The sequence below is a fragment of the Pan paniscus genome, chromosome 17 (genome assembly GCF_029289425.2).
Source record: "Pan paniscus chromosome 17, NHGRI_mPanPan1-v2.0_pri, whole genome shotgun sequence".
NCBI lineage: Eukaryota > Metazoa > Chordata > Mammalia > Primates > Hominidae > Pan > Pan paniscus.
Genome location: NC_073266.2, coordinates 43844912 through 43871399, shown reverse-complemented (window position 1 = coordinate 43871399; position 26488 = coordinate 43844912). Strand labels below are relative to the sequence as shown.

The following is a 26488-nucleotide window of genomic DNA, read 5'->3' as shown; positions in this document are numbered from 1 at the left end:
GGGTGGAGAAAAGAAACTTCAACAGACTGATCTCTCCCTCTGCCTTTCTAGTCTGAATGCAGCTGATAAATGAGTTCATCTACCACACAAAATAGCCTTTGTTTCATTCTGTAGCTTTCTGGCTTTCCACTGCTAGGAAAAGAAAAGAGGCAGTATGGTTTGCCTCAACTTGCCTACTTACCACTGGCGCTTTTCATTTTTAGACTTACTATACAGTAAAACTATTTCCTGAAATTTGCCTTTATTTCAGTGTTAACCATTTCCCCCCAGCTTTCATTTTAAAATATTCAAACCTGCAGAAAAGTTGAAACAACAGTACAAGTAAGGCCATGCACTCTTCACTTGGATTCATCGGTTGTTAACGTTTCACCAAGTCTGCTCTCTCCTTGTCCCTGCGTATCGTTTCTGCTGAGCTATTTGAAAGTAAATTGCAGGCAGCGCAGCAATCACCCCAGGTACTTCAGCACGAAATCGCCTAAGAACAAGAACATGCTCTTAACTCTCAGTGTGATAATACACACACACACACACACACACACACACACACACACACACAGTCAATATTCAAATTTCCCCAACTGTCCCAATTTTTTTTTTTTTAGACGGAGTCTCACTCTGTCACCCAGGCTGGAGTGCAGCCGCACGATCTTGGCTCACTGCAACCTCCGTCTCCCAGGTTCAAGCGATTCTTACCCCCTCAGACTCCCAAGTAGCTAGGACTACAGACAGGCACCATCACACCCGGCTAATTTTTGTATTTTTAGTAGAGACGGGGTTTCGCCATGTTGGCCAGGCTGGTCTCAAACTCCTGACCTCAAGTGATCCACCCGCCTCAGCCTCCCAGTGTTGGGATTACAGGCGTGAGGCCAGTAATTCTTTTAAATGCTGTTTTGTTTTGTTTGCTGACTCGACCCAGTCCAGTATCACACGTTGCATTTAGTTGTTATAATGCTGAGCACTTTTTAGCCCGCATTAAACGTGTTTCTGATTTGTCACTCTCACTGATTAAGAAATCTCAGATAAATGAAAGCTTGATTCTGCAATTAATCCAGAAGTTACAACTCTTGAAGTACAGCCATGAGTATCAGAACATACTGTTCCACACGGCGGAAGTGGCTACATCATTAAATTATCCTGTTGAATAAATGACATAACTCATTCAGAAATGGAGCAGGGCATACAGGCAGGAAAAATGTTAACTGCTCACCACCTCTCATCGTCTGTAGTCAGGGACACAGACAGTTTGCAGCAGAGGCTGACATTCTGACCTTGTCAAAGTCACAGACACTGGGAGCTAGGCATCTTTCAAGGTAGCTCTTCTCCCTCCCATGGAAGGCATCCCACGGAAGACCCCACCACGGTCTTCCAGCTTCGCCTTCAATGCTTATCATGGGTAGCCTGGAACCCAGAATGCCTGGGTTCCAGCTTAGCTATGTGACATTGAGCGGGTCACTTAAACACTCTTTAGCGGCCCAGCTTCTTTAGCTAATGAGAGCACACTGCCATCTGCCTCAACTGCACCTGAAGACTGTTAAGGGGAGCAAACAAGAAAGAATGTGGGAAGGCATCACCCTTCACCAGGTCAGCCATCACTGACTTGACAAGGAGCTTGCTACTGTCACGCTGGGTGCCTTTGCTGCCCTAACAGCTCTTCCCCTGGGTCCACTGTCCTCCACTAAGAAGAAAGGCATTGAATCAGTCCTTACTGCTTTCTTCACCAGATTAAGCAGCCCCATTTTCTTCAACTAAAATGCCCTTGATTTGGACACTGTACTCAACTTAGTGCAGCCTAAGAAGCAGACACCACCCGGACCTTGGGTTTGATCAAGCCAGATATCCCCCATCCCTTGAGCAATTGATCATTTATAACCAAAGAAAGAACTGGCCCTTATTCCCCATGAAATTTCACAGGATTAGTGTTTTGGATGCTTTGGGGTTCTTCCATCTGTCCTCCAGGAAGCTATTCACTCCTTCAAGTCTTGAGTCATCTGAGAATTCTCTGAGCATGGCCTGTCCATCTTCATCCGAGCCACAGACATCACTGTTGACTTGAAGCACACCATCAAAGTTCTCCCTCTAGGATAATGCCAGCCTCTTCACCAGCATTACTTGGGTACGGGTGTTCCCAACAGCTGTGAACCCACAGGACTAGGCTATCACTCATTCATTCGTTCATTCATTCATTCATGCATTCAGAGCTGCTGAGCACCCACTGTGAGCCAGCCCTGCACTTGGCACTAGCCCCCCAAGAAAAAGAGGAGGAAGCTGGTGCACTTACGGCTTTTCCACTCAGATCCTCCTGATTACAAATCCCTGCATCCTCCCTTTCTATCCCTTTAGTATGTCCATCAAGAAGGAAATGACTTCTTTGGAAGGGCCTGGGCATCTGCTTTCTTTGATACACTATTCATAAACATTCAGGGCACAATTTATCAAGAAACTTGGGTGTCAGCTTAGACAACACTGCATCTGAGAACAGTTCCCTATCCCCTGCCCAACTTTCTGAACAGAACACACACACACACATACACCCTTTCCTCCACTGCACCATAAATGGAGAAGCTACATTTACCCAGGACACCACCACCCTCATTGATCGGCCCAGAGGGAATACCTGTGTCAGGTCTCTTACATGCAAATATGTAATTGAGTCTAGGAGACTCATCTCTGTCTGGCTGCGCTGTCAAAAAGAGGAACTATCAGCCTTAGCTCTGTGGGCTGCCAAGTTCACGGGCAAGAGAAAATTCAGAGGCCGGGGTACAGCAGAAGCAGCAACAACAGCAGTTGATTTCTTGGTTCTGGTTGACTCCTGAGGCCTGGTGGGTCCCTGCTGTCACTTTTGTGAGATAGCTCTGTACTGTCGGAGTAAGCTCCACTTTCTTTAAGCTATATAAATTGGTTTATATTATTTGCAATTAAAAAATTCCACCCAGCAGGGCACAGTGGTTCACGCCTGTAATCTCAGCACTTTGGGAGGCCCAGGTGGGTGGACCACTTAAGTCCAAGAGTTTGCTAGCAGCCTGGCCAACATGTCAAAACCCCGTCTCTAGAAAAAATACAAAAATTAGCTGGGTGTGTTGGCGTATGCCTGTAAGCCCAGCTACTTGGGAGGCTGAGGCACAAGGATCACTTGAACCAGGAGGTGGAGGTTGCAGTGAGCCAAGATCACACCACCACACTCCAGCCTGGGTGACAGAGCAAGCTTCTGTCTAAAAATAAAAATAAAAATTCCACCTAATACATAATGCAGAAAAGGTGCCATTAATAGTTGATTTTAGATGTTTTTGTACCCTTTTAGATAACTAGGAACATTGTTGATTTTGTTCCTAGTTACTGATTTTTTATTGTTACTGATATTCCATTGCCACTCTTCCACTTTCTCCGGGAAATCTCAGTAGTTAACACATCTACAGGTCTGTCCTTATCTGGAAATGTATTTCATCTAAACCGAGAAGCTCCAATTCAGGGAAGCCACCAGGGGCCAGCCCACACTCTGCCCCTGTCCTGAGGTCCAGTTCCTTCCACACTTTGTTCCACCCTTTCCAATTTGAAGTCCATTCTCTGAGATGAGGAAGGCAGAAATAAAACAGCAGTGACGTGTGTCTGCCTTGTCTTGGCCACCAGTCACATTACACTGACTGCTCTAAGCTGTGGCGCCATGGCTACCAGTGTTGGTTCAGATCCCTGTCTCCTGCTTACTGGCTGTGTGACCTTGGGAAAGTTAGGGAACCTCTCTGTCCCTCACAGTCCTCATCTAAAAACTGGGAATCACATCAGTGCCTACCTCACAGAGCTCCTGCGAGGATTTGAGCAAATGAATTAACACAAGTAGAAGACAGGGCCTGGCTCAATAAATGTTCACTTTTATTTTGTTCTTTTCCTATCCTGACTAAAACTAAAAGAACCCTCTTCTGTGTGTGCAAAGTTCCTAGAAACTTCTGTTGTAGTCTTCTTGTCATTTTTCATGCTGCTTCTTTTTCCTTGGGATCTTCCTGCTTCCTTGTGAGCGGGAAAATAAAACCAAGGTCAACTACAAATTTATTTATTTATTTATTTATTTATTTATTTATTTAATTTTATTTTTTGAGGCAGAGTCTCATGCTGTCGCCCAAGCTGGAGTGCAGTGGCACAATCTCAGCTCACTGCAACCTCTGCCTCCCAAGCTCAAGTGATACTCCTACCTCAGCCTCCTGAGTAGCTGGGATTACAGGCACACACCCCCATGTGCAGCCAATTTTTGTATTTTTAGTAGAGACAGAGTTTCTCCATGTTGGCCAGGCTGGTCTCAAACTGCTGACCTCAAGTGATCCATCTGCCTCAGCCTCCCAAAGTGCTGGGATTACAGGTGTGAGCCACTGTGTCCAGCTCCAACTACTAATTGAAAAGGCATAGGCCCCTGATAAGAAATGTTCACTCCTGGCTTGTCCCACCACACTCTCCAAAGGGGCACTTGACCCTGCCATTGTCTTTCCAGACAGCTCTTCTCTTCCAGACATCACCTTTCCCAGGCAGTGAGGCCTCCCCAGGCTACAAAGATCAGGCAGGCTGCAGCGCCCGGCTAGTTGAAGAAATGAATGTTATCTCCTAGAAACCAGGAGGACTACCTCAGTGAAGCTTTTCACCTTGGAAGTTCCTTACAGTGAAATAGGGAAGTTTCTCATTATGCCCAGGTAATACAGCACTGATGGGCACAGGGTTGACAAGGCGCCCAAGGGAGGCTCTGAATTATCCTTCCTGTTGCCCCTCCTCAACCCCTCCTTAATTTTCTTCTACTGAAATAAAAAAGTAAGTGAAATAAAATGTTTCAAAACTGACTCAGAGAAGCTAGAGGTCCTAACTAAAGCAACATTTGCAAAACAACACACTTACTATTAGCTCTGCCCATCACGCTAGCTGACAAGCAGTGCTTAAAATAAGACAGAAAGAAGCAGGGAGGCTCATTCATGTACTGCCTGGCTGCGGGAGGCAGCCAGGAGACAGTGCCCTGCCTTGGAGGGGCGCGCTCCCAGCAAGGGGAGGCCAGTGGGAAACAACCACAGCAGAGTTGATAGATGCCCTGCCTGACATGGCTGTTCAGCCTGCTCTGGGAACATGAGGCAGGAACAAACTACTAGCTCATCCTGGGGAAGCCAGGGAAGGTCTCACAGAGCTGGGGCAGGAGCAGAATCTTACAGGATGAGCCCACCAGGAAGACAAGAGGAGGAAAGTGGGAAGCAAAGGGTGTTTCAGGCAGGGACAGTAGCCTGTGCAAAGACAGACACCTGAAAAGCACGATGCTGAGTACAGGAAGAATAGCCAAGTTCCCTGTGGGGCAGGGCCAGGCAAGGAAAAGAGCAGGGACACCCAGCATCAGGAGAAGTTAGGATGGGGGCCCTCCTGAATGCCGCTTTTCAAGCCCCACAGACTGATTCAGAGTCCTTAGGGTGGGACCCAAAAGTCTACATCCAGGTGGCCCTGAGGACCCAGTGTGGGAATGAGTCATAGACAACAAGGAATCATTGGCATTTTCAAACAGCAGTGTGATGCAACCAGATTTGCTTTTAAGAAACACTATATTTGTGGGAAAGTGGAGAAGGAAGTGGAGCTTGCAGAGCCTGAAGAAGGGATCAATCAGGAGATGATTCCACCTGTCCTGTGGAGCCACGATAAATGAAAGCAATTGGGAGGGAGAAGAGGCGGTGAATATCATGAGATATTTCCAAGGTACAAACAACAGAATTTGATGAGCAATTACATGTGGGTGGTGAAGGAGAGAAAACAGTCAAAATAATTCCAAAGTTTCCACCTCAGGCTCCCCAAGGGTTGAGAGCCCTTAGGAAAAAGAGGGAATGGAGGTCAAGAGGAAGCTTGCATTTGTGGGGCAGGCAGTGAGAACTCTCCACGGAGTTTAGTTGGGGTGTGCGGCTCAGGAGATGGCTGTGGATAACTGCATGTCCAGAGATGGGGGCAGGAAGCCACAGGCACTGCAGGGAGGAGCCGAGATTAAACATGGGGATTTGGAGTGATAACTGGCAAGGAAAGGCTGAGGACGCCCAGGGAGAGTGGACAGAGTGGACACGCACCTGGAGATGCCTCCAACAGGAGAGGTGGGTGGAGACCCAGAAGGAACAGCAAAGAAGGAGGAGGAAAACCTACCTAAAATAGTGTGGGAAATTGGAAAGGAGAGAGTTTCAAGGAGAGAATGAGAATGTCCAACACCCAAGAAAGGTCAGATAGGGATAGAGCGGAAACACGTAGATTAGGTGTGGCAATTCCAAAGCCACTGCCAACCCTAGAGAAGGCGACTGTGGTGTTCTGGGATCCGGAGCCAGACTGCAGCAGGCTGAGAAGTAAATCAAAGCCAGGAGGAGAAGACAGCAATTGCAGACTCTTCTTTTATTGTGAAGGAAAAGAGACAGGACAGTCACCAGAGGGAATGGCAGAGTGAGATATATGGAGCCTTTCCCCTCTTTTTAAACTTTTCACTTTATTAAAATAGCATGCCTTAACACGAATCATTGAATATAATGATTATTTCCTACATTCTATAGATATCCAAAATGATTAGAAATATTTTCTACTCCAGCACTTCCTAACACTGTATTTGCAGAGGGTACAATCTCAGCAAGTTAGGGTGAGAATTTTTTTTTCAGTTTGAGTATTTGAAAATGGCCATATGGATTCATATCATCTCATATTCTTGCAGTAAAAAACATGAACACCAGGGTTACAAGGGAGTTTGCATGATGTTTGTAAGAAGGGATGTAAGCAATAAGAATGAGGTTCAAACTCCATCCTCCTTGGGTAACCCTTGCATCACAGATGTGTTGGTATTAATAGTGTGTGACCCATTTAATCCTCACAACAGTTCAGTTGTTCTTCCTAAATAATAGCAAACCTTTATAGAGTGCTTATTATATTCCAGGCAATATCCTAAGTGCTTCAATATGTAATCCCACCTGATACTCAAAACAATCTTATGAAAAAGATACTATTATTATCCCATTTTACAAATGAGAAAACCGTAATTCAGAGGGCCTAAAGTAACCTGCTCAATATCACATAGCTAGTAAGTAGGGATGAATTTCCAAATGATGTTATTAAATTTAGAAATTAAGGGGAAATGGCTAAATGTAAAAGAAGTTAGAAATACAAAGGGGCCAAAACCAGAAACAACTCAATGTCCTCCAACAAGAGTATCAATAAACAAATTGTAGTTTATTTAAACAACAAAATACAACTCAGAATCAACTACAGATATATGCAGTGACATGAATGAGTCTCAAAAATTATGTTGAAGTATATGAAAAAGAGCTCAACATCACTGATCATTACAGAAATGGAAATTAAAACCACAATGAGGTACTATCTCACACCAGTCAGAATGGCTATTATTAAAAAGTCAAAAAATAACAGATGCTGGAGAGGTTGCAGAGAAAAAGGAACACTTACACACTGCTGGTGGGAGTGTATAAAACAGTGTGGCGATTCCTCAAGGACCTAAAAACAGAAATACTATTCGACCCAGCAATTCCATTACTGGGTATATATCCAAAAGTGTATATAAATTGTTCTATCAGAAAGGCATGCTGGGCATGGTGGCTCACGCCTGTAATCCCAACACTTTGGGAGGCCGAGGTAGGTAGATCAGCCTGGCTAAACCAGCCTGGCCAACATGGTGAAACCCTGTCTCTACTAAAAACATAAAAATTAGCCAGGAGTGGTGGTGCATGCCTGTAGTCCCAGCTACTCAGGAGGCTGAGTGGGGAGAATCGCTTGAACCTAGGAGGTGGAGGTTGCAGTGAGCCGAGATTGTGCCACTGCACACTCCAGCCTGGGTGAGAGAGCAAGACTCCATCTCAAAAAAAGAAAAAGAGAAAGAAAGAAAGAGAGAGAGAGAGACAGACAAAGAAAGAAAGAAAGAAAGAAAGAAAGAAAGAGAAAGAAAGAAAGAAAGAAAGAAAGAAAGAAAGAAAGAAAGAAAGAAAGAAAGAGAAAGCAAGCAAGCAGGCAAAAAGGGAAAGAAAGGCAGGCAGGAACATGCACACATATGTTTATTGCAGCACTACTCAAAATAGCAAAGAGATGAAATCAACCTAAATGTCCATCAATGACAGATAGGATAAAGGAAATATGGTACATAGACACCATGAAATACTATGCAGCCATATAAAAGAACAAGATCATGTCCTTTGAAGGAACATTAATGGAGCTGGAGGCCATTATTCTTAGCAAACTAATGCAGAGACAGAAAACCAAATACTGCATGTTCTCACCTATAAGTGGGAGCTAAATGATGAGAACACATGGACACATAGAGGGGAACAACATACACTGGGGCCTATTGGAGGGTGAAGGGTGGGAGGAGGGAGAGGATCAAGAAAAATAACTAATAGGTACTAGGCTTAATACCTGGGGGATAAAATAATCTGTACAACAAACCCCCATGACACAAGTTTACCTATGTAACAAACCTGCACATGAACCCCTGAACTTAAAATAAAAGTTAAAAGTAAAATAACTTTTATTTAGTAAAACAAATTACATTTAATGAAAAATCAAACTACCAAAGAAATATATACTGTACAGTTCCATTTATATAAAGTTCCAGAAGTACTAATTTCCAATAATAGAAGTCAGAATAGATATTACTAGGGTACAGGAGTGAGAGCATGGTAGGCTCGTGAAAGGGGTTAGGGGAATTTTCTGAGGTGAGTTAAGTGTCTTATATGAGGGTGGTAGTCCAAAATGAAGTCATATGTAAATGAACTTTAGAAAACAAGAAAGAGTCAGAGGTACGATGGAGGAAGGCCAAGGAGCAGGCTGAGGGGCTCAGTTAACAAACACAGATGCAGGCCTAGCTCCAGAGAAGCCCCTAAGCCCTAATGCCTGAGAAGGAGGGAGAGCCAGTTCCATGGCCAGCAGAAGGATGGCAGTAGCCAGCCGAGGGAGCTGACATCAGAAGGCTCGTCCATCATTTCAGCTGGAGGAGTAAGAATATAGGAGAATACTTTTCCAATGGTAGATGTTCTTGGGCCAAGGATGTTAGATCTGGGACAACCCCCTTTTATAGATGAGGACACAGTGTTAGTGACTTATTCATGGTTACATGGTTAATTAGTCACAGAGCTGGAATCAGCACATAGTTCCTTTACATCAATAGAATAAGTCAACTGGGGTGGTGTCAGAGCCTCCTCAAATGCACGACCCTGCATCACTTCCCACCATTGACTCCCATCACTGCTAATGAAGGCTCTGACCCTTGCTTACTCAAAACAAATGAATGACTTCCAGTTGTATCTTCATTTAATAAACATTCGTCAATCACTTATCACTGGCCAGGTGCTGTTAGGTACTGAAAATCCAAAAAGAAAAAGCCACTATCCCTGTTTTCAGATAACTTAAGGTTGGTGAGGTGAGACTCACATGAGTAGATGACACACTAGAGATGAGTACCAGAGTACGAAAGAGGGGAGAAGGTTTACTGACGGCACAAGCAGAACTCAAGCAATCCTGCTAAGGTGAGGAGTTGAGAAGTCTTCCTTAAGCCTCTGAGAGAATGGGGCAGGCTGAGGTCAGAGAACTGAAGGGAAGGGTTTAGGGATAGAATCACCCCACTGAAAGCACAGGCAAGCACATGCACAGAGACGCAAGAAACTCTCTCCCCCTGCTCCCCATCCAAGATGGGGAGCTCAGGGGTACAAATCTGGCTTCCCTTAGTGAAGAGCACCAGCCAAATGGACCTGTAAAAACAATCAACATCAAAAGTATCCGTGAAGAGTTTGGCTTCAATACACCCCTGAAGATAAATACGATGCAATCTCAACACATACTTAGCCTACAAACAGAATTTCCACAACAGAATATGGACTAAGCTTTGGTGAGTGGAAACATGATGCTTTTAAGCACATTTTGACAAACACAGTGATCTTTAAACAGTCACCTACACAGCATGGTGCTATCATAAGAACAGATGCATAGACCAATAGAACAGAATAAACCCACAAATAAATCCATGTATCTACAATGAACTCATTTTTGGCAACAGTGCGAAGAAGATACATTGGGGAAAGGACAGTCTCTTCAATAAATGTGCTGGGAAAACTGGATATCCATATGCAGATGAATGAAACTAGACCCCTATCTCTCACCATATACAAAAATCAAATCAAAATGGACTAAAGACTTAAATCTAAGACCTCAGACTATGAAACTACTACAAGAAAACATTGGAGAAACTCTCCAGGATGTTGGACTGGAGAAAGATTTCTTGAGTAATACCCCACAAGCACAGGCACCAAAGCAAAAATGGACAAATGGGATCACATCAAGTTAAAAATTTTCTGCACAGCAAAGGAAACAATCAACGAAGTGAAGAGACAGCCCACAGAATGAGAGAAAATATTTGCAGACTACCCATCTGACAAGAGATTAATAACCAGAATATATAAGGAGCTCAAACAACTCAATAGGAAAAAATCTAATAATCTGATTTAAAAATGGGCAAAAGGTTTGAATAGACATTTCTCAAAAGAAGACATACAAATGGCACACAGGTATATGAAAGGGTGTTCAACATCACTGATCATCAGAGAGATGCAAATCAAAACTACAATAAAATTTGTACTACAATTACTACAGTAAAATTGGCTTTTACCCAAAAGACAGGAAATAACAAGTGCTGGGGAGGATGTAGAGAAAGGGGAACCCTCATACACTCCCCTTAGTACAATCACTATGGAGAACAGTATGGAGATTCCTTGAAAAACTACCGTATGAGCTACCATATGATCCAGCAATCCCACTGCTGCGTATACCCGAAAGAAAGGAGATCAGTATATTGAACAGAGATAATCTGCACTCCCATGTTTATTGTAGCACTATTCACAATAGCAAAGATTTGGAAGCAACCTAAGTGTCCAGCAACAGACAAATGGACAAAGAAAATGTGTTATGGGCAGGGTGCGGTGGCTCACGCCTGTAATCCCAGCACTTTGGGAGGCTGAGGCAGGAGGATCACTTGAGCTCAGGAGTTTAAGGCCAGCCTGGGCAACATGGTAAAACGCTGTATCTACACTACATTAGAAAAAAAAAAATTAGCCAGTGCACGCCTGTAGTCTCAGCTACTTGGGAGGCTGAGGTAGGGGGATCACTTGAGCCTGAGAGGTGGAGGCTGCAGTGATCCATGATCATACCACTGCACTTCAGCCTGGGAGACAGAGCAAGACTCTGTCTCAAAAACAACAACAAAAAAGGTGTATGTGTTATATACACAAAATGGAGTACTATTAAGCCATTAAAAAGAATGAGATCCTGTCAACAACATGGATGGAACTAGAAGATGTTATGTTAAGTGACATAATTCAGGCACAGAAAGAAAGAAATTTAGCATGTTCTCACTCATTTGTGGGAACTAAAATTAAAACAATTGAACTCATGGAGATAGAGGGTAAAAAGATGGTTAGCAGAGACTGGGAAGGATAGTGGGGAGAGAGGGGTGGGAAATGGGGATGGCTAATGGGTAGAAATATATAGTTAGATACCACAAATAAGATTTAGTATTTGATAGCACAAGAGGGTAACTACAATCAGCAATAATTTGTTGCACATTTTAAAACAACTGAGTGAATAAAATTGGAATGTTCATAACACAAAGAAATGATGAATGCTTGAGGTGACGGAAACCCCATTTACCCTGATGAGATTATGACACGTTGCATGCCTGTATCAAAATATCTCATGTGCCCCATAAATACCTACATTGACTATGTACCTATAAAACTTAATAATCAAAAATATTTTTAAAAACCAGTCGCCTAAACCTGTTCCACAATCAGTAGTCATGAACATTAAACTGCTGGCTTTATCAATCAGTATCTCCTGAATCCAAGAAACACGCACACTAGCTGAAATGCAGGCCACAGCTCTGCCAGTGATGGATAGCAAAACAAAGGCAGCACTAATGAAAAATTAATGAAAACAGTTACTTCCATAAGAAAAATGATCTGTTTTCTCCCACCTTCGTATTGATTTTTAACCAGCCCTGTAATTGGAAATGTATATGTTATCCCAAGGTAAAGGCAGGCAGAAGGGAGCAGAGTGTGTAATCCACTCCAGTGTAGGCAGGCTGTCAGCCATGCAACGAAGCTTTAGCCTGGGAAGCACAGCCTCTCCCTCTCATATTCTCTCCTCCCAGCCTGAAACCTGATCCTCCCAGGCTCTGAGTCCTGAATCATTCCAAGGTTACGAATACTGATGACACCCTAATGTTCCTATGTCCATCAGGGAACGCACTTTTGGGATCATCTTCTCCTATAGCATTCAATTGAAATAAATACAACCCCAATCTTCATAGTGCAGGAAGTCCCATCTCTCCCCCAAGTTCTGAGGAATTCCCTGGATATTTATCTTTCCCCATAGTCACTTTTCTTTTTTTTTGAGATGGAGTCTCGCTCTGTCGCCCAGGCTGTGCAGTGGCGCGATCTCAGCTCACCACAACCTCCGCCCAGGTTCAAGCAATTCTCCTGCCTCAGCCTTCTGAGTAGCTGGGATTACAGGTGCATGCCACCATGCCTGGCTGATTTTTGTATTTTTAGTAGAGACGGGGTTTCACCATGTTGGTCAGGCCGGTCTCGAACTCTTGACCTCATGATCTGCCTGCCTCAGCCTTCCAAAGTGCTGGGATTACAGGCATGAGCCACTGCACCAGGACCATAGTCACTTTTTATATCTCACTCAATTCCAGTCTGAACTCTCCCATCCCCTCTTCTCTCATCTGCTGTGGCTCTCACCAAATCTATCACATTTTGTCACAAGCTTGGATATAGCCCACCTCCTTGCCTCTCCAAAGACTAACCTAAAGCAGTACTAGGTTAGGCTAGTTAAAGTTAGTTAAAGCAGACTAGGCATGGTGGCTCACGCCTGTAATCCAGCACTTTGGAAGGCCGAGGTGGGAGGATCACCTGAGGCCAGGAGTTCAAGGCCAGCTGGGCCAACATGGAGAAACCCCATCTCTACTAAAAAATACAAAAATTAGCCGGGCATGGTGGCGTGCACCTGTAGTCCCAGCTACTCAGAGGTTGAGGCACGAGAATTGCTTGAACCTGGGAGGCAAAGTTGCAGTGAGCCGAGTTTGCGCCACTGCACTCCAGCCTGGGCAGCAGAGAAAGACTCCGTTTCAAAAAAACAAAAAACCAAAACACATAAAGTTAGTTAAAGCAGACTGAGGCAGGTTGGAGGGTAGAATCCTCATTTGCTTTGCTCACCACTGAATCCTAAATGCCAAAGCTCTACTTGGAGCATCATAGGAGCTTAAAACTAATAATAGGCCTAGAATATAGACGCAGACCTTGAGCAACCAAATTCATAGAGACAGAAAGTAGACAGGTGGTTGCCAGGGGCTGAAGGAAGCATGGGGAGTACTTCTGTACAGAGTACAAAGTTTCAGTTTAGAAGATAAAAAAGTTCTGGAGAGGCCAGACGCGGTGGCTCATGCCTGTAATCCCAACACTTTGGGAGGCTGAGCCAGACAGATCACTTAAGACCACGAGTTCAAGACCAGCCTAGCCAACATGGTGAAACCCCATCTCTACTAAAAATACAAAAACTAGCCAGGCATGGAGGCACACATCTGTAATCGCAGCTACTTGGGAGGCTGAGGCACAAGAATCGCTTGAACCCAGGAGGCAGAGGTTGCAGTGAGCCAAGATCGCGCCACTGCACTCCAGCCTGGGCGACAGAGTGAGACTCTGTCTCAAAAAAAAAAAAAAAAAAAGTTCTGGAGAGGCATGGTGGTGATGGTTGCATAACATTGTGAATATTCTCTGTGTCACTGAACTGTCCACTTAAATATAGTTAAAATGGTAAAATCTATGTTATGTGTATTTTACAATTTTTAAAATTCAATGAAGCAATGATAGAAGAAAAGAGGAGTGGAGCTCAGTTCTCTTTTATCCTAAAACTAAACATCTGTTCTCAGGACTCCTTAATGTCCCAGCTTGTGGGGTGGCTGCCTGGTCCAGAGCTCTCCAAAGTGAGTGCTCCAGACCTATTTATAACATAGTCCAACTGGAGAGAGGAAAGCAAATTACAACTTCTATTTATATATATTAATACTTTCTATTTTGGGGGTATATTTAAACATATATAATACTATAGAAGCACATGTAGATAATTTAGAAACAATTAGATTTACATTGGAGGAATGTTGTCAAAAACTTTACACTCCTGGATTGCATAATCAACAAACCTTGAAGACCATTATTATTATTAATTTGTATAGCTTTAAGTGGTACAAGTACAGTTTTGTTACATAGATATATTGCTTTTGGTGAAGTCTGGGCTTTTCGTGTAACCATCATCTGAATAATATACCTTGTATCCATTAAGCAATTTCACTTATTATGATTTATTCATTTATTTAGAGACAAGGTCTTGCTCTGTCCCCCAGGCTGGAGTGCAGTGGCACCATCTTGGCTTACTGCAGCCTCTACCACCTGGGCTCCAGCGATCCTCCCACCTCAGCCTCCTAAATAGCTGGGACTACAGGCACACACCACCATGCCCAGATAATTTTTTTTATTATTTGTAGAGATGAAGTCTCACCATGTCACCCAGGTTGGTCTTAAACTCCTGGGCTCACGCAATCCTCCCACCTTGGCCTCCCAAAGTATTGGGATTACAGGTGTGAGCCACTGCTCCAGGACTCGTATTATTATTTTTTGATGTCTAGCTCACCTTACTAGCTGTGAGCTCCACAGGGACAGGCATCTTCATATGTTTTGTTTTTTTTTGTTTGTTTTATTTAGTTGTTTTTTTTTTAATTTTTACAGATGGAGGGTCTCACTATATTGTCCCGGCTGGTCTCAAACTCCTGGCCTCAATGATCCTCCCATCTCAGCCTCACAAAGTGCTGGGATTACAGCATGAGCCACCAAGCACCCCGGCCATATGTTTTGTTTATCTGTGTATCCCATACCCCCAGTACAGTATCTGGCATACAGTAAGTTCTCATGGATAGTTGCTGATGAATGAGTTGTGGCTGCTGTTACCACTACTCTCTCCAAAGCAGGCGCTCTTAGCCCATGACCATGCCATGCAGCTGGGGGCTTCTGGCCCACTGGGACATGCTCTCTTCCTCTTTCTCCTCCTTTTCTTTTTTTTTGCTACACCATCCTACAGTTTTCTAATCTGTAAAATGAGGACATTGGACAGAATGCTTCCAAAGTTCCTAACTTTCTTTCTTTCTTTCTTTTTTTGAGACGGAGTTTCACCCTTGTTGCCAGGCTGGAGTGCAATGGTGCGATCTTGGCTCACCGCAAACTCCGCCTCCCGGGTTCAAGCAATACTCCTGCCTCAGCCTCCCGAGTAGCTGGGATTACAGGCATGCGTCACCACGCCTGGCTAATTTTGTATTTTTAGTAGAGACGGGGTTTCTCCATGTTGGTCAGGCTGGTCTCGAACTCCCGACCTCAGGTGATCCGCCTGCCTCAGCCTCCCAAAGTGCTGGGATTACAGGCGTGAGCCATTGCGCCCGGCCCAAAGTTCCTAACTTTCTATGATGCTGATTTTCCTGCCTAAATGCCAGCTACTAGGTTGAAGTCATTTCTAAGCCACAGCATGAATCTGAATCAGGGATAGATGCATGCAACTTCAAGGTGACTTTGGGGACTTGGCCTGACTTTTTTTCTCAATGAGGGCAAACTGCCGACATCTCCTCTAGGATACCAAAAGCCACGTACATTACAGAATCTCACCAGTCAAGGCCCTTCTGCTGTTCAAAGTAGGTGTCAAGGAAAGGTGGCTCTTTTAGAGGTAGAAAAACACATTTACATTGAGTTTCCATTAAGATCTTATTTTCACAGAACCCAGGTTTGATGGGAAATCTGTGTTTTCTGACTTGGCCCTGTGTTGATCTTGCAGCTGAACAATCCCAGGTGGACCTACCTTGTCCATGCACACATTCCCGAAGTGACTTGGAGCAATTTTCTCAACCTGCCTGCATCTCACATTTCTCTTCTGATAATCCAGAATATAACACTCATTTTGTGGGGCTGCTGTAAGAATAAAAAGATGCATACACAGTGAGACTTCCATAAAATATAACCTTGATCGCTATTATTATATTTTGTTTTCTCAAATGGAAATGAGAAACTAAATCAGTAGTTTCCAGAGGAATTCCAGAATTCTCAAGAGCTGCCAGAATGGGGCTCCAGGTAGTTCATCCTCCGAGATGCCCCCACTTTTTTTCCAGTTCTGCTTTTTCTCAGATTTATGTATGTTTATTTCTTATGAAAAAAAGGGGGGGGGGGATTCTGCAGATTTTTTGACGTGCCTTAAAAATATTGGACTAGATAAGCAGATAATTTTTAATCCTATGAATCTAACTAAAAGAAAGTAAGATGCCTGAACTCAAACCACTGCGCAGGTGATCTCGCCTGACAGAGAAAGTGGGATTGCCCTGCCCCCGAATTTCCTGGTTCCCTTCACTGGACTCTGCCAGGAAGAGTTCCCTGTTAGAATCATCTCTGGGACATGTTGCCCATCTCCTAGACAAGTGGTGGTTAAACACCCACTCTTTGGTGAAATATCTCATGCTGTCATCTCTGCCTGCAACCGCTCATCCCTAACCACTCACTTTCAAGAAAGGGAGGAGGGAGGAGAGAGTGAGTTAGTAGGAAATAATCCTGAATACACCCAGGCCTGCTGTCTCTCCCATCTTTCCAATCCAAGTTCAGCCTTGGGCATAGATTTAAAACGACATTGTTCCGGAGGTGGTCTTCAAATGCACCAGGCTGTGATTAATGCTCACACTGTCCTTTAAGGCTATGGGCAGCCTTCTGGACTATTCTCCATGGGCTGGTGCTAATCTGAGTTCAGGTTATGGTGGAAATAGCCTGGTTCACAGGTGTGGAGCAGACCCAGCTTCTTCATTTGTGGCTGAAAAACCTTGGGCAAATAACTTGCATGCTTTAAGCCTTGGTTTTCACACCTGAAAAATGAAAGTAAACAGCATTCACCTTGCTTATCTCACAAGACTTTTTTGTAAGAAGCCCATTGAAGACTGGATGTCAGAACCAGATAGAACCACACAGAAGGGAGGCCCAAGGTTACCAGAGACCACCTGAGCCTGCCCCTCACTGAGGAGGCTGGTGTGGCAGGAAGGGGCTGGGCCATTCTCTGGACACATCTGTGGGTCCTCTGGCATGAAGTCATTTGGAGAAGGAGAGGACATGGGGCTGCAGGTTCCTACATGATCCATCCTCATGTCTGATCCTAAAGCTCACTTTCACAGCTTGCCCAATGCCGGGCAGGGAGGATAAAAGTGTCCTGGCTGAGAATCCATCCAGATACCACTTGCTCTTCCAAGATTAAACAGACAGTGCATCTGACTCCCAAAGCATCTCAAAGCAGAGCTGGCCTTTGGTTCAACAGGGCCAAAGGCAGGAATGGGTGGGGCCCTGCCTTCTCCTGCCACTCAAGGTGGGCATGAGGGATCTACAGGCATAGCCACTTGTTTTGAGGACAACTAGGGTGTGGCAAGCCAGAGAAAGCCCATAGAAGAGAGCTAATGACACGGGCCAGGGAGCGTGTGTGGCTGAACCAACTGGGCAGGCCCAGTACACGTGGAGGTGCACCTCATTGTCCTGGACTGGGACTCAGGAAACCTGGCTCTTCTTCCTACTCTGTGTGGCCTTGGGCAAGTCACATCACCTTCCCAGGTTTCTATAGATTAATGGATTGGACCAGAATCTTGCTTTTCAGATGGGTGCATTTAGGCCCATTACTCAGCGGCAAAAAGCTAAAAGTTACTCATCTTCCCAGAATGCCAATTTTACTTGGAGATTGGAAGAAACAGTTTTTCATTTTCTTAAACAGCTTTATGAGATATAATTCACATCTCATACAATTCACCCATTGAAAATGTACAATTCAGTGCTTTTTAATGTATTCATAGGGTTGTCCCAGCATCCCCACCATCAATTTTAGATCATTTCCATTACCCTAAACGGGAGAAACCCATTCCCTTTGGCCACCACCTCCCACCACCCAGTCCTTCCAGCTCCTGGCAACCACGAATCTACTTTCCATCTCTACAGGTTTGCGTGTTTGGGACATTTCATATAAATAGAATCATACACTATGTGTTCTTGGAAGGCTGATCTTTATATTAAAACAAACAGTTGTGTTATGAAAAGCATGCCAAAATTACATTAATTTCTAAATCACAAAAGACATTTCAGAGAAATCTCCCATGTGTCTGGCAGCTTCATGCTCAGTCTGAGTCTCCTCTGGGGACAGTAATTCACTCTCTTCTGCCTCCGGGGCCACTTGGTGGAAATTCTGGAAGGCACTGGACTTAAGGATCTAGATTCAACTTTTGAAAGACCCCAAGGCTAAGCTAGATAAACCAACAGAGTGATTTTCCAGGAGAAAAAGTCACTAATCATGATTTTCTGTTACCATTTTCCTCCTCATCCCCTCATCTTTCCATCTTATCTCACCTCCACACAGAGGTCCACATTTAGAATAACTGAAAATAAATAAGAGAATGTTCCCACTATTTCAGATTTCCATGTGAAAGAATAACAGGTTGCGGCTGACCTCCCTGTCCACTCACCTTGTACCATTCTTCCAGTCTCTGGGAGGAGCTTCTTCGTCTGTTCCCAGTACAGGGCCTTGGAATATGATAGTGAAGCCCAGTTCCAGCTCCACAAATATTTGATGGAAGAAAGCCTGAAGGAAGAAAACAAAGAAGCAAGGGAGAGGGAGAGAAAAACTAGGAATTCGGGATCCTACCAGCCCTCTGTCTCCCCATCTCCACACCATGCTACAATGCAGCCCCCAAGGGGCTTTGAATTTGTGCGTATCAATCACCTGCTTCTCAGAAATCATTACTGCCCCAAATCAAGACAACGAAACCAACTGCTCACTAAGGAATTTGAAAATGAAGAACTGTGAGTGGGTTGGGGAGGGTTATTAGACCAGAAACAGAGCACTTTTCACTGACAGAGTGCTTTTGCATATATTATCTCATTTGACCTTCCCAGAAGTCTGGTGAGAAAGCCAAGGCCAGGATTCTGTAGGCTGTTTTAGACGAAAAACAAAAAACAAAAAAACCCAGCACTTAGGTAGAATGCAGTGCTTTGGCACACACAGGTTCTAGAATCACTCAGCTTTGTTTAAATCTGAGCTCTGGCCCTGTGTGACCTTGGGACCAGTGCCTGACCTTGGTTATGCTAAGGGGCACAGGCAACTGCACAGTGTCATGTGGGGCAGGTGGGACCTCACAGGGAGGAGGGTCTGCAGGTGCCTGGGTCTGTCCTGCATTCTCTCAGCATCCTGCTCAGAGCCTGCACAGCGGGCTGTGCTATGCTTGTGCTGGAGGAGAGGGGTCCTGTCCCCCTTGTTCTTCCTTTGTATTGGGCATAAAGGGAGTCTTTAGGGGGAGAGACAAATGGCGCAAGAGCACAGGGCAGTCTGAGCATAGATGTGGGCTGTTTCACGAGGTGCTGGGAATGCCAGCTGCCCAGGACATGGAGACAGCAAGCAGGAAGCCACCAGGCCACTTGAGGGTCACCCATTGAACGATTTGGCACACGTCTCTGCAACCTCTCAAAAGATCAGTTTCCTCATCTGCCTTCTCAGAGGATTGTGGTGAGGGTCAAAATGAAAAGTACATGAAGATCTGTTGCCCAGAACCTGGCCTCCAGACAGTACTTGGAAAGGGTCCTGTACCCACAGCTAGAAGAGCTGGAGCGGAGACCTTGACCCATGGCCTAGGTGCTTGTCCAGGGCCCCTGCAGGGACACGGGGCTGCCTCCCTGTGCCCAGTGCACCATCTGCTCCATGCGCTTGACCTCAGAGCTGTTTAATGACATCTGTCCCAAGGCACCTGCTGCCCTAGGATACAGAGGCGCTAATTAATGTATTCATGAGGCACAGAGAACCTTTTCTGTTTAATACACACTTCTCAGGACGTCACAAATCCAGAGGTTAAAAGGAATTTTCCTAAACAAAAAATGCACAAACTAAGCTTGTCTGATAGGAATCCAAGCCAGCAAAGACTCCTCCTGAGAGCTGCCTGGGTCCCCAGGCTATGAGAGGGCATTTGTCCCATGGAAGGGGCGTATGCACCCCGCTCTGTGCCTCACCTGGAGGGCTGGGGCAGCTCCAATGTGTAAACCCAAAGGAAATGGCACCCAGGCTGGGCGGGGCGCTGACCTGACCACCTCAGGCTTTTCTGAAGGCCCTCCGACCTCATGGGATTGGCAGTCAGAGCAGCCCTGTGTCCCTGAAGCCACTATCATAACGTGGTGTTCTCTCGCGAGGCTGCTCTGGGGGATGGGAAATCACAGAGCACTTTTCCCACCCACTGTCACCAAACCTTCAAAACTGGCTCACCACCAGATGCAGTTGCTGATGCCTTTAATCCCAGCACTTTGGGAGGCTGAGGTGGGCAGATCACCTGAGGTCAGGAGTTTGAGACCAGCCTGGCCAACATGGTGAAACCCCGTCTCTACTAAAAAAATACAAAAATTAGCCAGCCATGGTGGTGGGCACCTGTAATCCCAGCTACTCGAGAGGCTGAGGTAGGAGAATCACTTGAATCCGGGAGGCCGAGGTTGCAGTGAGCCAAGATCATGCCATTGCACTCCAGCCTGGACAACAAGAGTGAAACTCTATCTCAAACAAACAAACAAAATAACTGGCTTACCTTCTTGCTGTGGATAGAGCCAGAGGGCAGAAGCTGTGAGGGGTCCAGTAACATAGGTAATGCTGACCACGCAGAGCTGCATGGTGACTTCTGGGGCCCCGAGGCATCTTTGCCTTCATAAGACCTTTCTTCCAAAAAACATTACAAATATATTTTGTAATTGCATTGATATGAAGATGTCTTAGTTTGTTTTCTGTTGCTTATATCAGCATACCTGAAACTGGGTCATTTATAAAGAAAAGGAATTTATTTCTTTCAGTTACGGAGACTGAGAAGTGCCAGGTTGAGGAACCACATCTGGTGAAGGCCCTCTTGCTAGTGGGGACGCTGCAGAGTTGCTGCAGGACATCACGCCACGAGGGGGCTGAGCGGGCTAACATGCTAGCTCAGGTCTCTCTTCCTCTTCTTATAAGGTCACCAGTCCCACTCCCGTGATAATCCATTAACCCATTAATCCTTGAATGGATTAATCCACTCATGAGGGCAGAGCCCTTGTGACCCACTCACCCCTTAAAGGCTCCACCCCTCAATCCTGCCACATTGGGGATTAAGTTTCAACATGAGTTTCGGTGGGGACATTCACAGCAGAGCAGGAGACAAATATAATCCAGGCTGGGTTTACATGTTACATATTATATATATGAATCAAATTTATCACTTCTTCTGATTTCAAAAGAATTTTAAGTTAAAACATTTTTGTAGGCCGTAGGCCCTGTGTTTGCTCTTGCTGGAAAAGTTGCCCTGAGACCAGGACAATTCAAGAGCCTACAGCCCATCCTCCTTAGGCTGGGCCAGCCACTTACCCTGGGGTGTTCAGTTAGTCAATTAAAAGAAACTTGTGCTGAAACAGTACATTAGAGACAGACTTCCTTTAACAAAAACTGAAGCTCCACCATAAGAATAACACAAAAAGAAATGAAAGAAGTCAGATTTGAAAGAAGGTGTTTTAAGTTTATGGGTGGCCTTAATAAACACCCGCGAGTACAACCAAGAGGTGAGCCTGGTGTTTGATAATGGCTTTTAGCTAGGAAATGAGTTTGGTTTGAAAAAGGGATATTTTGAGAGGATAGAAAGAGCTTCCAATTTATCTGGATACAGAACAAGCCCTTTTATGGTGTTTTACAAAATTTCCTTTAGTCCTCAGATACTGGCTGAGTCCTACCAGGCACCGTGCCAGACCTCAGGGTGACGACGGCTGGGCCATGTTGTCTGCCTAGAGGGGCTCACCCAGCAGTGGGGATGGACGTGGAGGGCATCTGGATTTCATTCTGCAGGGAACAGGGAACCAGCAGAGCAGGACCAGCTACGCCATTCATGGGGTCTAGAGCAAAATGAAAGCGAAGGTCCCCTTGTTCAAAAAGTGTTCAGAATGTCACAGCGGCAACATGAGAGCATTAAACCAAGTGCAGGGTGCTGATGGGGGGCCCGGTGTCACTGTACGGGCTGCTGGCCTGGGAAGCTGCTTGCCTGGTGCAGTTCGGGGTATGAATCTTGCCTGAAGCAACTGCAACCTCCAGTCTAACCTAGCATACTTGGATTGTACTTGGAGTGTCTTTATATTATTGCTATATTACTTTTTATTCAAATGTAAGATTTTAAAATATATATTTTGATCTTTTGTGGGATATTGACAAGGTTCTTTGAAAAAAAAAAAAAGTTGTATGTCATTAAATACGCAAATTATCCAACTAAACAGAAACTCACTCCAGAGACAACTTCTCCAGAATCTCTTCTCCAGATGGTGAGGCCCAGTCAATGATCCAGGGTCCCTCCCTGCAGCCGGGAAAGAAGGCACGGAACTCACCACTGGGGTCAGGAGCTGGCACTGCCCTTACAAACAGAACAGCAACACAGAAGGTTTAAGTCCTGCCAACAAAGAAGTTTTTAAATTCTCCTTCTACATATTCTACAGCAAAAGTGGCCAAATTCATCCCAAAACTTCCTAAGAAATTCTTTTACTGGCCTGGCGCAGTGGCTAACACCTGTAATCTCAGCACTTTGGGAGGGCCTGGCCTGCAAATCGTTTGAGCCCAGGAGTTCAAGACCAGCCTGGGTAACACGGAGAGACCTCATCTCTATAAAAATACGAAAAAAAAAAAAAATTAGCTGGGCATGGTGACACACACCTGTAGTCCCAGCTACTTGGGAGGCTGAGGTGGGAGGATTGCTTGAGCCTGGGAAGTCAAGGCTGCAGTGAGTGGTGATTGTGCCACTGCACTCCAACCTGCATGACAGAGTGAAACCCTGTCTCAAAAGAAAAAAGAAATTCTCTTACCCCATACCTAGGAGAAAGCAGAAGCTGGGGAGAAGAAAAGAAACCTCATTTTAAAATGATAGGCGAAGACCTATATTTTAGGAGCGCTCGAAGCTCCCCTTTGCCCTGAGCTCTGGGTTCTTCCAGCACTGCAGGGTCTCCTGTGATCTGCAGGATCGGTCATGAGTTGAGTTGCACAGCAGGGCCCGCAGCAGGACAGAATCTTCCCTCCTCCAAGCAGCCCTGGAAAGAAAAAGGGTCTGCTGTGCTCATGGTGCTGAGAAGCTAGCCAGGCCCTCTCCACAAGGCAGCAGGGAAGGTGGCAGCCTTGCAAAGGTAAGTGCGATTTCTTAGGTTATTTCTCTGGTGCTTACATTTCCACTGGAATGTGTAGAAGACTCCATGGAAGACTCAAAACTACCCTGAGGCAGAACAGGCAGAAAGGGGGAGCCTGGGCTCTGGAGGCACACGGCTTCACGGAGGGCTAAGCCTTGATTTGCTCATCTGTAAAATGGGCATTATACTCCATTGCCACGAGTCACAGCAGTGCCATGATTGGGAAAATGGACATGAAGCCTTTTTAAAAACATATGTGGCACACAGGGAAGGTCTAACAAATATGGGCTAACTCCTGTCATTTCTGCCCAGTTCCCTAAAACAAATATTCTAAAATTGAAATATTCAGAGATGGCAAGGGGTTAGCAATGATTGGGGAGGAAGGCTGATTTTTCATACAGTTATTGTTTTCATTTCCCCCAAGACCCCATATGAGATCCTGCCCAGTGGCACCAGGTGTCTCCTGTGAACTCACTGCCATGGATTTTATCTGTGTCTTTTGGCCTCTAGCAATGGGCCTGGGTGGGGGCCTCAGAGATTCTCCTGAGCACAACGGCCCATCCCTGCGGCCCCTGGCCTGTTTAAGTCAGCAAGTGTCTTCAGGGGCCATAACAATGGAAGCTAGTCCCAAAAACACTGCCTCAGGTTTGACATCCCTCAACCATACTTTACCTAGTTGAATTAGCAACCGCACATCTGTCAAGGCACGAAAGCGGATTTTCTCCCTGCTATCATATAGAAGAATGAATGGCGAGGAAAATTATGTAATGCGTTTTTAGATCTCAACAACTGAGCCTTCTTGGGTCCCGAGCAGGTTGGAAATGAGAGTCTCTGGAGATAGGTGTGTGGGTAACTTCATAAGCTCCACTCTTACAGGGCATGACCTGGGCCCTGGGAACAACCAAGGACCCCTGGGTCCAAGCAGCTGGCTCTGCTGGCTTTTTGCTAAAAAAAAAAAAAAAAAAAAAGTCTTTATCAAAACTGCTGATACTCACTGGGAATCTCCAGAAGCGGAAAATAACCTGCAGCATCCCCCAAACAAAATTTACCACAAAATACTCTTATTGAGGGAGTTCTGAATGAATGGCCACCGACAGCCATTGATCTGAGGGCGTGAGGTGAAAGGAGAGCCACAGTTCTGGCCACAAGGAGAGTGCAGCAAGTGGGCCAGGGCCACGCAGCCGCCATATTGGAGAAGCTGGACACGTGACCCCAACTAACAACGCGCAGGGCGGGTGTCATGGACTGGGGTGCATCCTCCTTCCTTTTTCTCTACTGTCTTTCTGAAAGTTTATGCCACCGGGTGTTCTCGTTGCTCCACCGTAGCATCAGTCAGAGAGGCTTTCCTGAGATTCTAGCCCCTCACACGGCTCCGAATGCCTGACCCCAGCCCACATTCAGGCCTGAGGCAAAAAAAGGGGATCCCGAATTTTATGTATTTTCCACGACCAAACTTCTCATCATCAAATGGGATTTTTCGAAGGGATCATTCTCATTTTTTTAGAGGATAAGATTTATGGTTTGAAAGTAATGGCCGCCAACCTCATAAAATGAGGTTTAATATCACCAGAAACATTCTCACAATTGGCCAAATCCCCAAGACATTCATGAAGAGTGAACAGCCCTAGGCAGAAAAGGATTAAATCCTCTCAACGTCATAAAAATACACAATGAGCTCCACATCCTTTCTCATTTTCCAGTGATAGCCATGCTGGGCAGGGCATCTTGGGACGCCCTCTTCTCTCCTCACCGTTTCCCCTCCTGGCCTCCATGCTAAGCCGCACACCTTCTCTTCCAATGCTGGTCTCAGCCCCTGACACTGACCTGGAGCTGCTCCAGCCCCCTCAGGATCAGTATCTTCTCTTGGCTCCTGAAGAACTGAGTGAATGTAGGATTTGTTACTAGGCATTAGGAATATGGATTCATTAATTAATACAGACAAATTTAAAGCTTATATTCACCTTGCCTTGTGAGATATGTGAAAAACCCTGCTCTGCTTTATAGACTGTGACCTTGGAGAAATGACCTAATTGCTCTGAAAATGCTTATTGATCTGTTAAAAATAAAAACATGTAGAAAGGTAATTTTATTATTAATAGATTGCCTTACTTAATATTCACTAAAATCCTATGCGATGAGTGACATTCCTCTCACAGAAATGAAGGAAACTGACACCTCACAGCCAGTAAGTAGTGAAGTTGGGATTCAAATCCTGACTTGTCGGATTCTCTAATCCATCATCTTTTTCCATAGACCTCCATCAGACCTTGAATGGAATTTTTATAATATTAGGCAATGATATGCAAGAGGACTGAGAAAGGAAAGAACCTGATAGCAGAGGCATAGCCAGGGAGCCTGGTGCACTCATCCAGGGATGAGTCCTAAACCAAAGCAAAGACAGCTGGAATCGAGAGATTTTGTGGAGGCTGAGCCACCTTCACAGGGGGTGAGAAAGAGAGGAGTAAGAAATTGGGAAAGATCAAACAAAACTGAGATTGTTGAGCCTAAAGGAACCAGGAAGTGATGGAAGAGATGAACATATTGAGGAAAGGGAGCCTTCTTGAGCAGAGGGGCATCAAATGAAAATGTCTGGAAAAAATTTAAGAATTTAGATTTTGGTTTTCGAAGAAATTAGGGAAGGAGAATGAAGATGCGAAAAGCAGCCCCATCCATAATAGCTAAAGTCACAAACGTGGGGCGGGGGTCCCTCAGTATAGGAAGGAAAGCTGTGAGCTGAGAACAGGCTTGGGTGGAGGGGAGGAAGAGTGGTCAGAGGGCAGGAGACCCTGGCAGCACCCCAGGGCCACACTAGGCAGAGGTCGCTCTCCCACCCGGGGTGCTCAGAGTATCAAACAGAAGCTGCAGATAGGACATGGCTGTGGTAATCAGAAGGAAACTCATTTTTAAGAGTGTAGTCTAAGTAGAGTGGTGAGAGTGGAGGTCAGATTACAGACGGTTAAAGAAAGATGCAGGGTAAAGAAAGAAGACAGAAGTCACAGACCATATGTTTAAGATATTTAGAAAAAGAAAGATAAAAAGGGAAATAGCAGGATTAAGCAGAGATTTTTTTCTTTCCCTTCAAGTTCCAAAATACTCGAATGTGTCTGACCATAGAAAGGAGGGATCTAGTGAAAATGAAGACAGAGTAAAGAAAAGAGATTGTTGAAGAGACTGATTTCTAAGGAAGGCAAGAAGCATTTACA

At 45.1% G+C, this 26488-nt stretch overlaps 1 long non-coding RNA gene across 1 annotated transcript; it reads right to left on the bottom strand.

Moving 5' to 3' along the window:
* Nucleotides 1–3606: 3606 nt before the first annotated feature.
* Nucleotides 3607–19552, bottom strand: LOC130540971 (uncharacterized). The gene is made up of 4 exons (XR_008955005.2): nucleotides 18599–19552; nucleotides 16790–16969; nucleotides 15925–16034; nucleotides 3607–3999 (listed from the first exon to the last, which is right to left on the bottom strand). It is a non-coding gene; the product is annotated as an uncharacterized LOC130540971 (long non-coding RNA).
* Nucleotides 19553–26488: the final 6936 nt, after the last annotated feature.